Here is a 13,298-nt window from a genome sequence, read left to right on the forward strand (position 1 = left end):
CCATTCATACAAGCACTTCCATGTTTACTAAGCTAAGTGCTTTTAATTAGCTAACACTCACACACATTCATACTCCAACGGGACGGTAGGAGAGCAGCTTGGGGTTAAGTATCTTGCTCAAGGATACATTGGCATGTAGCCAGGAATCAAACCGCTGACCTTCCGATCAGTAGGTGACCTGCTCTACCTACTGAGCTACAGCCACCCACCAAGTGTCACCTGTTTCCCATCATCTGTCTCCTCAGTTTATATGTGCCTCCAGTGGTTCACTCATCACTTGTCAGATTGCACAGTAGAGTCATCCAGGCCTTTCTTATATCCCCAGTCTTTGTGTTTTCCTGTGCTTTCATTTGCATGTGGCAAACACAAAGGTCACATTTTTGTTTTTTAAAGTGGATCATTCGACACCTAATATTGTACTAATATAATAATACAGATAGTGCTTCAAGGCATTCCCTGGGAGGAGAAAATGTTGGAAATGGGGAGGATGTAAAGGATAGAGGAGAAAAGAAACAGGTAGGATGAGGAAAGCAGATCAGACAAGAAAACAGAGGACAGAAAGAAAAGCAAATGAGTAAAGAGAGGATTATAAAAGTAGAGATCAGGTAGAAGAGGAAATAATTAGAGAAAGACAGAGGTAGAAACAGAGACAGGGTGAAAAGCAGAAGAGCGAAGGATGAGACAAGCAGAGAGAAGCTTGGAGGGAGATGTGATCAGGTAAAAAAGGAGTAGTAATGGAGAGCAGGAGAATAGAACAAATAGGATTAGACAAAAAATGGGAGAAATAGGCAGAGATGAGATTTGGGAGGAGAAAAGAAGCAGGAAACAGAGAAAAACTAAGGAGAAATGAAAAGGGGGTAGGCATGAGAAGAAGTAGAGGCGATACAGGAGGACTGGAGGAGAGTGTATAGCAAATACAATGGATTTGGATGGCAGAGTTAGAGACCTCCAAATCCCCTAAAGAAAACAAAACACAGTGAGGCTGAGAAAGACAGAGCCCTGCATGAGGGGAGATAGAGGTAAACCACAGTGGATTCCACTCACAGCCAGAACCAGCCTGCATTTTCTGCACTCTTTCTGGCCCCCAAACCAACAACATATCCAATATTGCTTCCAAAAGCACACACCATGCATCCACTGTCCTATCCAAATTCCAAAGGCATGTAATTATAAGAGTTAAATTGGGAGCAGGAACTGTTGCACGTTGTACAGGCAGGCACTTATTTCAAAATGCCAAATTGCCTCATGCTGTAAAGCTGCAAAACAGATTTTTGCAGAGCTCATTTCCATTACTGCTTGTGAAATCCAAGAAGACAAACATATTGAGTATATTTCAGCTTATAATTCAACGTTATTATGAGCTTAAAGATAATTTTGGTTTATTTCAGTTTGGCACAACACGTAAGCATGGCTACTGTGTCAATATGGGTTGTGCTTTGCACTTACTGCTTTAAATATAAATGAAAAGACTCCATAAAATAACATATGCAAGCAGGAGAAGCCTCTGACAGCATCCCAAACATTGATTTATTGATTTGAGAATAGTCACTACATGCTAACTGAAAAGAGATCTAATGTTACATGTGGGTCAACCTCCATACAGTTTAGATGTAGGTCTGTGGAACATGCAGGTCTGTGTTAGAGAAGTTTTAGTAGAAAACAAGTGCCTCCATGTTTCAGCATTTCCAGATGCCTGTGTTTATTACTATAGCATGAGATTACAGGCACTGTGAGAGTCAGTCTTATCTATCTATCTATCTATCTATCTATCATTTGCATACCATCCTTAAAAAAGTGTTCGATCTAGAGGTGGAAATATGTTCATGCTCTACACAGACACACACATGCATGAGCACTCAATAATACACACTTGGCTTACGACAAATCTCATGCATATGAAGGAGTGTTGTATGAGCAGCTCTGTGGGAAAATGTTAGCTCCTTATGCCCATGTTTCATTCTGATCCCCCAGAGAGCAAAAACAACTGATGGCCAATACACACATGTGCCCCCCCACCCCCACCCCCAGGGATAGAGAGAGAGAGAGAGCAAGAGTGAGAGGGAGAGAGCGAGAGAGGCAGCTACAACAACAGACAGAACAGTGTACAATCCTTAAGTCAACCCAGTGGCTCATTTTTGCTTTAACCATTAAGAAGTCAGATACACATATACATGTGTACACACATGCAAGAGAGGTTTGCTGTAAAATCCATGGCACTAAAGCCCAGGCACCATTATCAAGAAGTCTTGGTGTCTTGATGCTCCAGCACCCATCATCCTTTACTTCAGTTAAAGACGGTAAGAAAAGAAGGTAGGGCACCAGAAAAAAAAAATATCTAAAGCATCATATGGCAATGTGAGGGACGAGTCTGGGGTTCCGTATGAAGCACTGTGCTGGCAGTTTAATTCAGCTCAGTTTTATTTATATTGCATCAATCTAAAACAACAGTAACCAGGTGCTTTATACTGTACAGTAAACAACCGATAATTCTGTTTAGACAAAACCATCCTGAAAATTTGTTGCAAATAAATAAATATTTTATATATATATATATATATATACACACACACACACACTAGTGGTGTGCGATACTGCAAGATTTGGTATCGATCTGATACCAATTCCAATACTTTTTAATAATTATGAATGAATGATGAATGATACTTTTATTGATCCCACAATGGGTAAATTATAGTTAACAGAAAACCCATCCAAGAAAAGACAAAACAACCAGACAAACATAGGGATGCTGTGGAGGCAAGCCAGCTCCCCCCCTTGGCTAGCAGTTCATGATAATGTTCATGATAAGGTGGAATAGTCAGCCTTCGTCGCCAGGATACCAGTTCATACAGGTCACATGAACGGGACAAGCGGGGGTGTAGAGCTTCTGTTTACATAACATCCCGGAGAGAATTGAGATACACGGCTATCCAAGGCTGGTCAGGGTGCCAAATTTCAGATACTACAATTGTTTTGGTACAGGCTGTCATAACTGATTAATTTGCTGACAGCCTTACAGTCTTTCTGGTACCTCTCAATGGCGAAAAATCCAATCATCCGAATTTTCTTGGTTCTACCTGAATTTTCTGATGAATTTTCATGAAGTTTAAGTGTTTTGTGATTTTTTTTCTCCTTTTGATCATTAATTAGTTAAAAACCAGGATATAATTGGGCAAAGTTTATAGGTAAATAGAAAATACTTCATCAAAATAAAAGTTTTTGTTTTGAAACATTAGAACAGTAACAAAACAATTTTCTCCATACATTGTGATGTCTGGATTTTTTTCTTAAATAAACTGTACAAAATTATCACTCAATAACAAATTATTATTTTTTTTCAGGTAGAGTGTTCAGAAAGTATAATACAAAAAATTTAATAAAAAATTTCCCTTCATTCACTAATGTTCTGGATTTTTTCTTAAATAAACAAGCCGTACAAAATTATCACTCCACAACTTTATAAAACATTTACACTTCTGGCCCCGCCCCCTTCTTCCGGCTCACGATTTGATGTCAAAAATATAAGACAATTTTTTGACATTTCGCTAACTCCTCTTAATTGGAGGGGAAAGCGAATTATCTTATATTTTTGACATCAAATTGCGGGCTGGAAATAGGGGGTGTGGCTGGACGTGGCCCGCAGGCCAGGAGTTTGACACCGCTGACAAATTCCTTTTTTTCCAAGTGAAATATGTTACGTGTCACGTGACGGTATAACTTAAAAACACTGCGGGGAGGGGAGGAGCAAAGTGTGCCTGCTCTGTGCTCTGACAGGGGCAGCATTTAGACACAGTCAGCTCGCAACTTTGATGAAACCACAGCACTGCATACAGGAGAGAAACTGAAGCTGAAGTATCGATCTCATTACACTGGTATTGATCAATATCAATACCAATGCTGGTAATGATATTATCAATATTTGGATCAATCCGCCCACCACTAATACACACAGATTCTTTGCCATCTAACATCTAGACTCAGAGTTTCAGCATCCACAAGGAGCAACTGCTATCACAACTCGAGATTGACGAGGTACAGCACAAATGCTACAACAAAGGGGGAGCCAGGATGTCAGTTCGGGGGGGGGGGCATCATCATCGCCACACTCTGAGACTGGGAACTGAGTCCCAGAAACAACTGGTATGTTGTTGAATGCAAGAGCAGCTGACCTGAAAGAAAGATCATGGTTTAGCTGGAAACCTGGAGCCTCCCTCATCCTTGTCTGTTTGGTTCTCTTGTGTTTCACTGAGGTATGTTTTGTCCGTTCAGGTAGAAAAAAAGATACTAGCTGACTAAAATGTAGGTTAATCTTTCAAAGCAGGCTGCTGAAGGTCAGATACAACAAAAAAAAAGGGCTAATGATGTATCAGAAGAATACCAGGTGACAGATGGCTCACCTGTAGCTGGTGCAGCCCATGATGCACTGAGTGTTTCTTTTTCTTCACCTCTTTTCATACTGTTTATACCCAACTCTGCATTTAATCATTAGTTATTATTAATCTCTGTCTCTCTCCCCTCAGCCCCAACCGGTCACAGCAGATGACCCCCCCTCCCTGAGCCTGGTACTACTGGAGGTTTCTTCCTGTTAAAAGGGAGTTTTTCCTTCTCACTGTCACCAAGTGCTGCTCATAGGGGGTCGGTTTGACTGTTGGGTTTTCTCTGTAATTATTGTAGGGTCTTTACCTACAATATAAAGTGCCTTGAGGCGACTGTTTGTTGTGATTTGGTGCTATATAAATAAAATTGTCTTGAATTGAAAAATTATATGTCAGTTAGCTTCCCGTTTCATCTACAGGAGCAGGACACCTGTCAATACATTCTTGAAGCCCATAAAATACAATAAAATAAAGGTCCCAGGTTTGAATGCATGTCTTTGGCTCTTCCTGAGTCCAGAAAAGAGCTGTGTTCACTAATGTTACTAATGTTGATGTAAACTCCTGCAGAAAGCATATATTTATCCCATCTGCAGAGTGTGTTTCGTCACACCCAGTATTCTGTATATTTTCATATCACTGAGGTATCATGTCTACATTTCTTTAGTATTACTTCTTAACGTGCTACAGCAACTGAAACTTGTTGACTGGCCAAACTCAGACACATGAGCTTCTCCACGGAAACATCAGTGGTCTTTGTTCCTGTTATTACTACAAAGTTCTGCTAACACATTTTTCACGTTACACAAACTCAGATAGATACACATAACACATATTCAGTCTGAAAGAGGAATAAATCACTAGCATATTTTACCAGTTAGTCCCATAAGTTAAACGTCATAGTTTAATTTACTGTATGATCTACAAACAAGACTCATCATTGCTAATTGTTTGTAAATTGCATTTTTTTTTTCCTTGTGTTTCTGTCAGTTTCAGAATTTAACTTGATTAAATGACAACCTGGACAAGTTGGATTTTGTGCAAAAAAATTTACTATCATATGGAAAATTTTCCTGAAACATTTCTGTGTTGTGCATATATTAGAATCAAATCAGTATCCAGTCCAATTATGAATTATACCAAAACAATGGAAACCACACAGGACAGAAAACATAACCTTACACATAATGTGACTTCTTTTGTCTTTCAAGACTGTCTTGTGTTCATGTTAGAATATCTCAGACCATTGCCGCTTGGCACACTACTTAATCTCAGTAAGCAGATGTGCCAGAACCATCTGATTCAAGGCTTCAGGCACTGGCTCGCTTGTTGCCTCCCAGAAAAACCATCTTTGGTGCCAGTGTTTCTTTTTCTTTTTTTTTTTTTTTTTTTGTCTTAAAACTCACTTTTATTGTTAATGTCACTTGTTGAAAGCTGACAAAAAGATCTCCATGGTGACTGGAAACTTGAATGCTCTTTGGATCAGGAACTGAACCAAGTTATTTCTTACCTCCGTCACAACTTATCTGTCCTTGATGATTCAGAAATACTGTACAAAGGCGCTTCGGTGTTCTACTGGAGCAATGTGGCAATGTTGCAGCATCCCTGGTAATTGTCAATAATGTCCCAGGCAAATGTAAAGCAAGCAAACTATTAAAAATAATAGACCAAGAGAGCAGTCAATCTATAAATTGCAACAATAAATCTAAAAACCAGTGTAGTAGCAAAACATAATTACAAAGACATACCATTTTTTGCCTTAACCCCTCTTGTACGTTAGGTACAATGTAGCCTACTGCACACATGAGAAAAACAGGGCCTTCTGTGGTTTGCAGTCGTTTTTGGAGTTCATACATGAAGAGACACCAAGAAAACTTGAACTTGCAAACTCAAGTTGTATGCAAGATAGATTCTGCATAAGCACACAGTCATGCCTCTTTGCTCTGTCTTCACAGAACTCTTACTGTAAGCCTTTAAAAACAGAATGTGATGAGACATCATTAACATTAACAACTTGACTCAAATATAAACATATCAACAGATTTTCAGTTACGTTAATTACCTAATCAGCAGTCACTGCAGACCAGGAAATACAATGCAGGCATGACATATGGACGTTGTATGAATCCACTAAAAGTGTATACAAGATACAAAAAATGTACAAAAATGCAAAAAAATAGCAAAAAATCCACCATTTGCTAAAATGGCAAAAATAGTGCAAACAAATAAGAGCCAGATTTAGAAAATCTGTGCAGCTGCATGCAATGTTCCATTTATAAATGAAATCCTACCTAAAATTGCATAAAAGGTCAACCTCATGAAAAAAAAGAGACCAATGATCAATGCTTCTTCGAGTCAGGTTGTCCTCTGTGGTGCATCCGTCTCACAGCGTCGGCATTTAGTTAAAATGACAGGTGTGCCTAAATTCTAAATGGCCTACTCTACAACAACATGACTGCAGAACATTAGTTATATTTTTGGAAAAAAAAATGTTGCAGCAACCATGTTTCCTAGGCAATCTTTAAAATGTGCCTATTTTTCCAATGCTGCGCTTTGTTGCCTCAATTATGCTGCATGGAGAACAAAGCAGTCATCATGTTAACAGAGACCACATCCCGGGTAGTCCACAGAGTCAATATTAATGTATCTAATGAGAAAAAACAAACAAACAAACAGATGTTTTATGTACTTTTAATTTTAAGCTCAAGCAAACACACACAAATAATTGAAATTGGACATTTGACATTTGATATGCACATTACGCTGAAATGTATTTGAAAGCAAGTCCCAAATACATAATTCCCATGCAGGACCATCATGTTCAGTCAGTTTGATGAGGTTGCAGCACTAAAAAAACACACACACACACACACACACACACACACACACACACACACACACACACACACACAAAAAGGTGGGTTTTTTTTGTTTTGTTTTGGGTTTTTTTTTACAAATTTTCCCAAATGCAGAAAACCTGTTTATTTTTTGCAATAGTGAAAAGTCCCAACTGCAGCAGCGATTATTTGGCTATGATTTATATGCACTCTGCACGGCCCCTCAGCTGTATGTTCTGCCTGCCATCAGAACCCCCAGCCCATACATACTTAATGACCCTGATGCTGTTTCCTATTATTTTGTTTCACATTCATACTTCACCAGCTTATAAATAGTAGAATTCCACATAGGCTCATGTTCCAAGTTCTAAATTTCCTAAATTGTGTCAAGACACATTTTTTAATAGAAAGATTGTGTTGTTGTTATGTAGCTTTACAAAGACTAATGCTTGGTTAAATCCAATACAGTGTCATGGAAGTTCATGAAATAGAAAATTCATTTCTGATATCGTTAGCCTAACAGCATAATGGCCTAAGTCATATTTTGGCCAAAATTGAGATATCTATCTAAATGAATCTACACTGTTAGCAGAGTAGAATTAGGTAGGTATCTCAAAATATGCCAAAATATGACTTAGGCAATTATGCTATTAGGCTAACGATATATTATGGCACAAGTGTTCAAAACGTTGTTCTATTGCCAAAAGTATTTAAATGCAGAGACAGGTGTTGATAATAACTTATTGTTTCACCAGATAAAAAGATTTGCCCCCTTGGTCAGTTGATCCTGGTGTCAGGCCTGTGGCGAGTTCTGACCTCATCACCCTACAAGCTGAACAGGTTTTAAAAGCAGCACTAAAATGTTGGGAATGAGACAGCCACAAGACACAAACACATTTTGTTTAAAGATAGCAAATGATTCCGGCTTGCAGTAACCTAAACCACAAAGATGCATTTCAGTAAACACACACGGCCTGATTGGCTGATGTATAGTTAACTGCATTTCCTCATTGTGTTGGTAGATCATGTAATCTGTGTTATCTTCTTCACAACTTAAAAAAAATCTGAAGAAATTTTACATCCTTTTACATTTGCTTTAAACCAAATCCTCTAATATAGAAATTGGATATATTATGGGCTGCTGTGTTGCCAGGGAAACAAAAGGATTAGCTAAATAGTGTCTGACTATTTAGCTAAACTATTTAGACTAATAGTCTCTCTAATCAATGCAGAACACAAAAACAGCTGTCAGGATATACAAGTGATGAAGGCCACGAGGTGCCTGGGTTTAGAGGTGTGTGTTTTTTGTGTCCGTGTATCAAGTGACACCAAAACTTTACTGTAGCTCAAACAAAGTTCATGAAATTCTGACTGCGGGTCAAACAGGTCAAACTTTGACCTGATTTAATCTAAAGGCATACGAATAACACAAATGGTAAACGGACCGGTACTTTTGACACAACTGAGCACTCAAAGTGTTTTACAAACCTCACTGACACAATCATACAAGTGCTTTTTTGAGGCCTTTCTAACATTCACACAATTCCAGTGGATCTATCAGGGGCAAATTAGGGTTCAGTATCTTTCCCAAGGACATGCAGACTGGAGCAGCCTGGGACTCAATCACTGACCTTCTGACTAGTTGTCATGAAGCTGGCTGACCTCCTTCTGTCCCTCACTCTGGTTTGAGGTTTTGTGACGTGTGTTTCTCTGAGTTTGTTAATGCTGCGATGAGGGAAACTGGTTTTTGTTCCAGAAAGTTAACTTCACCTCTGAGTCTGTTACCATAACCATGATAATTGATTCTGTAAACTAAACCTGAGTCTTTCCCCCCTGCTGCACCTGAACCAGCTGACTGACACTCAGATTTTGAAGTTAAAGTCCACATTCCATAGGAGCACATTATACTGAACAAGTGTGCAGCTTTGCAAACATGAAATCCCAGTTAGACATCAGTTTCTTGTTATATTCAATCAGTCGTTACTGACGGTGATCAGTGAACATTGTGGATTTATTAAGAGCTCAAAATAAAATCTTCGATCTGTGACTCCGCTGACAGTAGAGCAGCTGCCAGGTTGTCCATTAGCTCCCTGAAACATGAACCGCACATTAATCCCAGCAATCACTGTTTGTAACCTGAGACAGAGTGCCAGGGTGAATCCTGGTATCGGAGCTCCATTGATCAAGGCTTTCTTTTCTCGTGTATGTGCTGAACTGAACAAACTCAGATGACTGGACAGACTGATCAGCAGTTAGTGGAACTGAAAACAGAGTTGGCCATCTCAGAGTTGATAATCTGAGTTTGTTGCTTTCTGGATCAGGGTCCTGATTTCTGTTGTTTTCTGAATGTTTTGAGATTGTAGCAGCCATTTGATAGTGGAAGTTCTTGAAAGTTGTTTTGTATTGGAGAAAATAAAACTAGACTTATGAATTTGTAAAAATAACTGAAAAGTACTTAGAAATATCAGCTGTTTAACATCTCTTCCTTTACTGGCACTGCACTAATTCTGTTAGAACTACTACAGCAAAAACACTGACTTAGCCAATACTAATTAAAAAAAAATTTAATTTTCTTCTAGCCAAAACTTAATAATCGCATGCACCTAACCAATATTGCCAGCCACTAGAAATCCCAACGAAGCACGTGCAGCACTGCTTAAAAGTGTTTCTGTTTCAGCTTCTGGGTGCACGCGAGGCCGTGGCAATCATAAGCTCAATGAGGAGGACAGCAGATATTTTAAAGACATCCTGATGCCTGATGAGCGACCAGGAGATGGCAAACCCAGAGAGTCAGCCAGCCTGAGTGGAGGTCCACCAGACTAAACCACATAAACTAGCTCAACAACTCCTGCAGGATGGTACACAGCAGGGTGTCCAGTGATGTGGCAGCCCCCCCGAGGAGATAAGGTCCTTTATGAGAGAGACTTAATGTTAATACAGTTTGTTTTGGCTACAACTGACAATTATTATTATTCTTCTTATCAAATAAGTTATTGTTTTCATAATTTTCTTGATTAATTTAGTTGTTGGTGCATAAATAAGGAAATGGAGAAAAGTGTCTGCCACAGTTTCTGGATGAAGGTGATGTCCTCAGAAGCTCAGTTTTGTCTGGCCAACAGTCCAAAACGAAGATGCTGAGTTTACTGTTCAGTTAAGATGCCAAAGTTACACATTTTCATTCTGGAGCTGAAACCAGCGGCATTGTTGGCATTTTCTTCTCTGAAAATGAAATGAAAATCACTGAAATCTTTAAATATTCAGAATAGTTTCAGATTCATTTTCTGTCAATCATAATTGTATGAACTACAGAGCAGCAACTGTCACTCAATACATTTCAAACTAGTTAAAACTAGAATTCTTGTTTTATTCTGAATTATTTAATGTGTTTTCATGCTCATACAGCCTGTTTTTGAGGCAGAACTATTTTTCATTCAGTATATGCACACATATCCCAGCTTACCTATATGTAGGCAAGACTTGTAAAGACTCCTAACAAGCATACGCATACCCACGTACAAACAGATTAAATCCGGGAGTTTCAGATTTTAGCCTGTCCAAAAGGGCTTTTGCTGCTCAACATAAGAGAGACGCAAAAATAAATTTGGGATTTTTTTCCTGATACTGTAGAATAAAATTTAATATAAAAGATTTCAAATCATGCATTGCAGTAATGTTGTAAATGACACCGAATGCCTGTTGTGTGCATATGTAAGAATATCAAATATTCAATATGCAAAATGATATGTCAGATCTTGATACTGAATCCATTAAAGATAAAGTTAATATGCAAAGAGATTCTAGACAAGATCATCAGCAGATTTTAGGATATAACATGTATATTTCACAGATGGCTACCCGAAGTTGGGATTTTTCAGGGTCCAATCTTTTCCGTTTACAGAGATATGCAAAGAAATCTGATATAAGATCTTTGGTGGATCAAAAAATTAGGATATTACCCGCATATTTAACAGGTGAGTATCCGAAGTTTTGATCTTTCAGGGTCCAATCTTGTCCGTTTAGGGAAAAATCTCCAAAACGTATCTGTCAAAGATCCGGTGCATGTCCTTTGTTATATTGTCCGTTTTTGTGATGGATAGAGAGGTATCACTGCCTCGGCTCGCACCGTATTTTAAGGCTTTTATTCCAGTGTCTACTACAAGCATGATTGACACAATCATACAAGTGCTTTTTTTGAGGCCTAAGAGGCCTTTCTAACATTCACACAATTATAATGGATGCATCAGGGGCAACTTGGGGTTCAGTATTTTGTCCAAGGATACTCTGACATGCAGACAGGAGGAGCCAGGGATTGAATCACTGACCTTCTGATCAGTTGTCATGAAGCTGGCTGACCTCCTTCTCTCCCTCACTCTGGTTTGCCATTCTGAGGTGTGTGTTTCTAACCAATTCTTGTGTTGTTGAGGCTGGTCTTCCTCCGACACTCATTTGCCAAACAGCTGGGCTGATTCCTGCAGCTGTTGGAAGTTTTGGATGATCAGCAGGTTCTTTACAAGCTGGAGTTAGAAACGCACTTGAAGCCGGATTGTTAACTAACACAGTTAGTGAGATTGGCTCTGGACCCTTGGGAGTATTCAGATTGGACCACTGCGAGCTGCAGCTGCCACGACCTTTGGCTCTAATCGTCATTATTTGTGTTGCCATACGCTGTAAATAAACACACTGAACGCTGATCGTAACGAATCTGCATCTTGAGTCCACCAGATCCCTTCGACGACTGCAGCTGGTCCAAAACCCTGCAGCACGGTTACTAACCGGCACTTGTAAGCGGGATCACATATCCGCCATATTAGCATCAATACACTGGTTGGCAGTCAGTTTTCAAATTGACTTCAAGGTTTTATCACTTGTTTTTAAGGCATTGCATGGGTTAGCACCTTCTTACCTCTCTGATCTTTTAAGTTTGCACATTCCTCACTGAGGTCTGCTGAACAAATGCTCCAAAGTGTCCCGAGGTCCAAATCAAAGCACAGAAGAGATCAGGCCTTTGCAGTTGTTGTTCCAAAACTGTGGAACAAACTGCTGCTTCACATCTGGACCGCTCCATCTTTTAAAACCTGTTTGAAAACCCATTTTTATTCTCTGGCTTTTAAATCAGACTGAATCCTGGGTACATTATTGGTGTTGTTTTCACTCTCAGGTTGTTACTATTTTATGTTTCCTGTCTTAACAGTCATTTTATCTTATATTTTATGTTATTTGATTATTTTAGATGTACAGCACTTTGGTCAGCTGCTATTGTTTTTAAATGTGCACTAGAAATAAACTTGACTTAACATTTGCAAGCCACAACCCCAACTTAAGGAAATAATTTACATCAAATAACAATGTAAAGCATTACCTTAAACTATTAAGCATGTGATCACAGTATTTTATGATTTTGGTGTGTCCTTCTCATGCAGGTTCAAGTAAGAACAGCCCCTGTCCCGTGCCCCAGTGATAACTAAGTTGTGTGCCATTTAACAGTATAAAGTATGATGAAAGCAGATGAAAGGGCATAGACATGTTTCGCTAAATGTGACATAGGCAGTTTTATGATATTAACAAAGTGCTGCAGAAATGGTCTTTGTCTTATGATTGCTGACACTGGTTGCCAATGTGGATTCAACAATGGAGACTATTTGGAATTAATGTGAATTGGTGATGATGTGATTGATTGAGGAAAAAAGTGTTGGACTCTTGGAGAAGTAGAATGACTCGTCTGGTGGGTATTTTAGTTTGGTAAATTATGAAAGTGCCAATCAAACAAACAAACAAAAAAACTGGCACGCTGGAAAGAAAAAATAATGGAAGAGCAAAAATTTTGTGTAGAAGAGGAACCCAGAGCCTACAAGCTAATAAATAAATATAATGACATGTTTCTGTCTGTACACACTAGTAGTCCATAAACATCACAAAAAATGAGTAAAACACACCAAAACATAACTTTTATTGGAAAAGCCACACAAGTGCTGACACTATACAAAGAACATAAAAACAAATGCTTATTAGTTTTGTTGAGCTAAAAATAAATGACAAAAAATATAAAACAGCCAATTAAAACACTGCAGGCAGGCTGCTTTTGCAGAGC

This window comes from Archocentrus centrarchus, chromosome 5, assembly GCF_007364275.1.
Source record: "Archocentrus centrarchus isolate MPI-CPG fArcCen1 chromosome 5, fArcCen1, whole genome shotgun sequence".
Taxonomy (NCBI): Eukaryota; Metazoa; Chordata; class Actinopteri; order Cichliformes; family Cichlidae; genus Archocentrus; species Archocentrus centrarchus.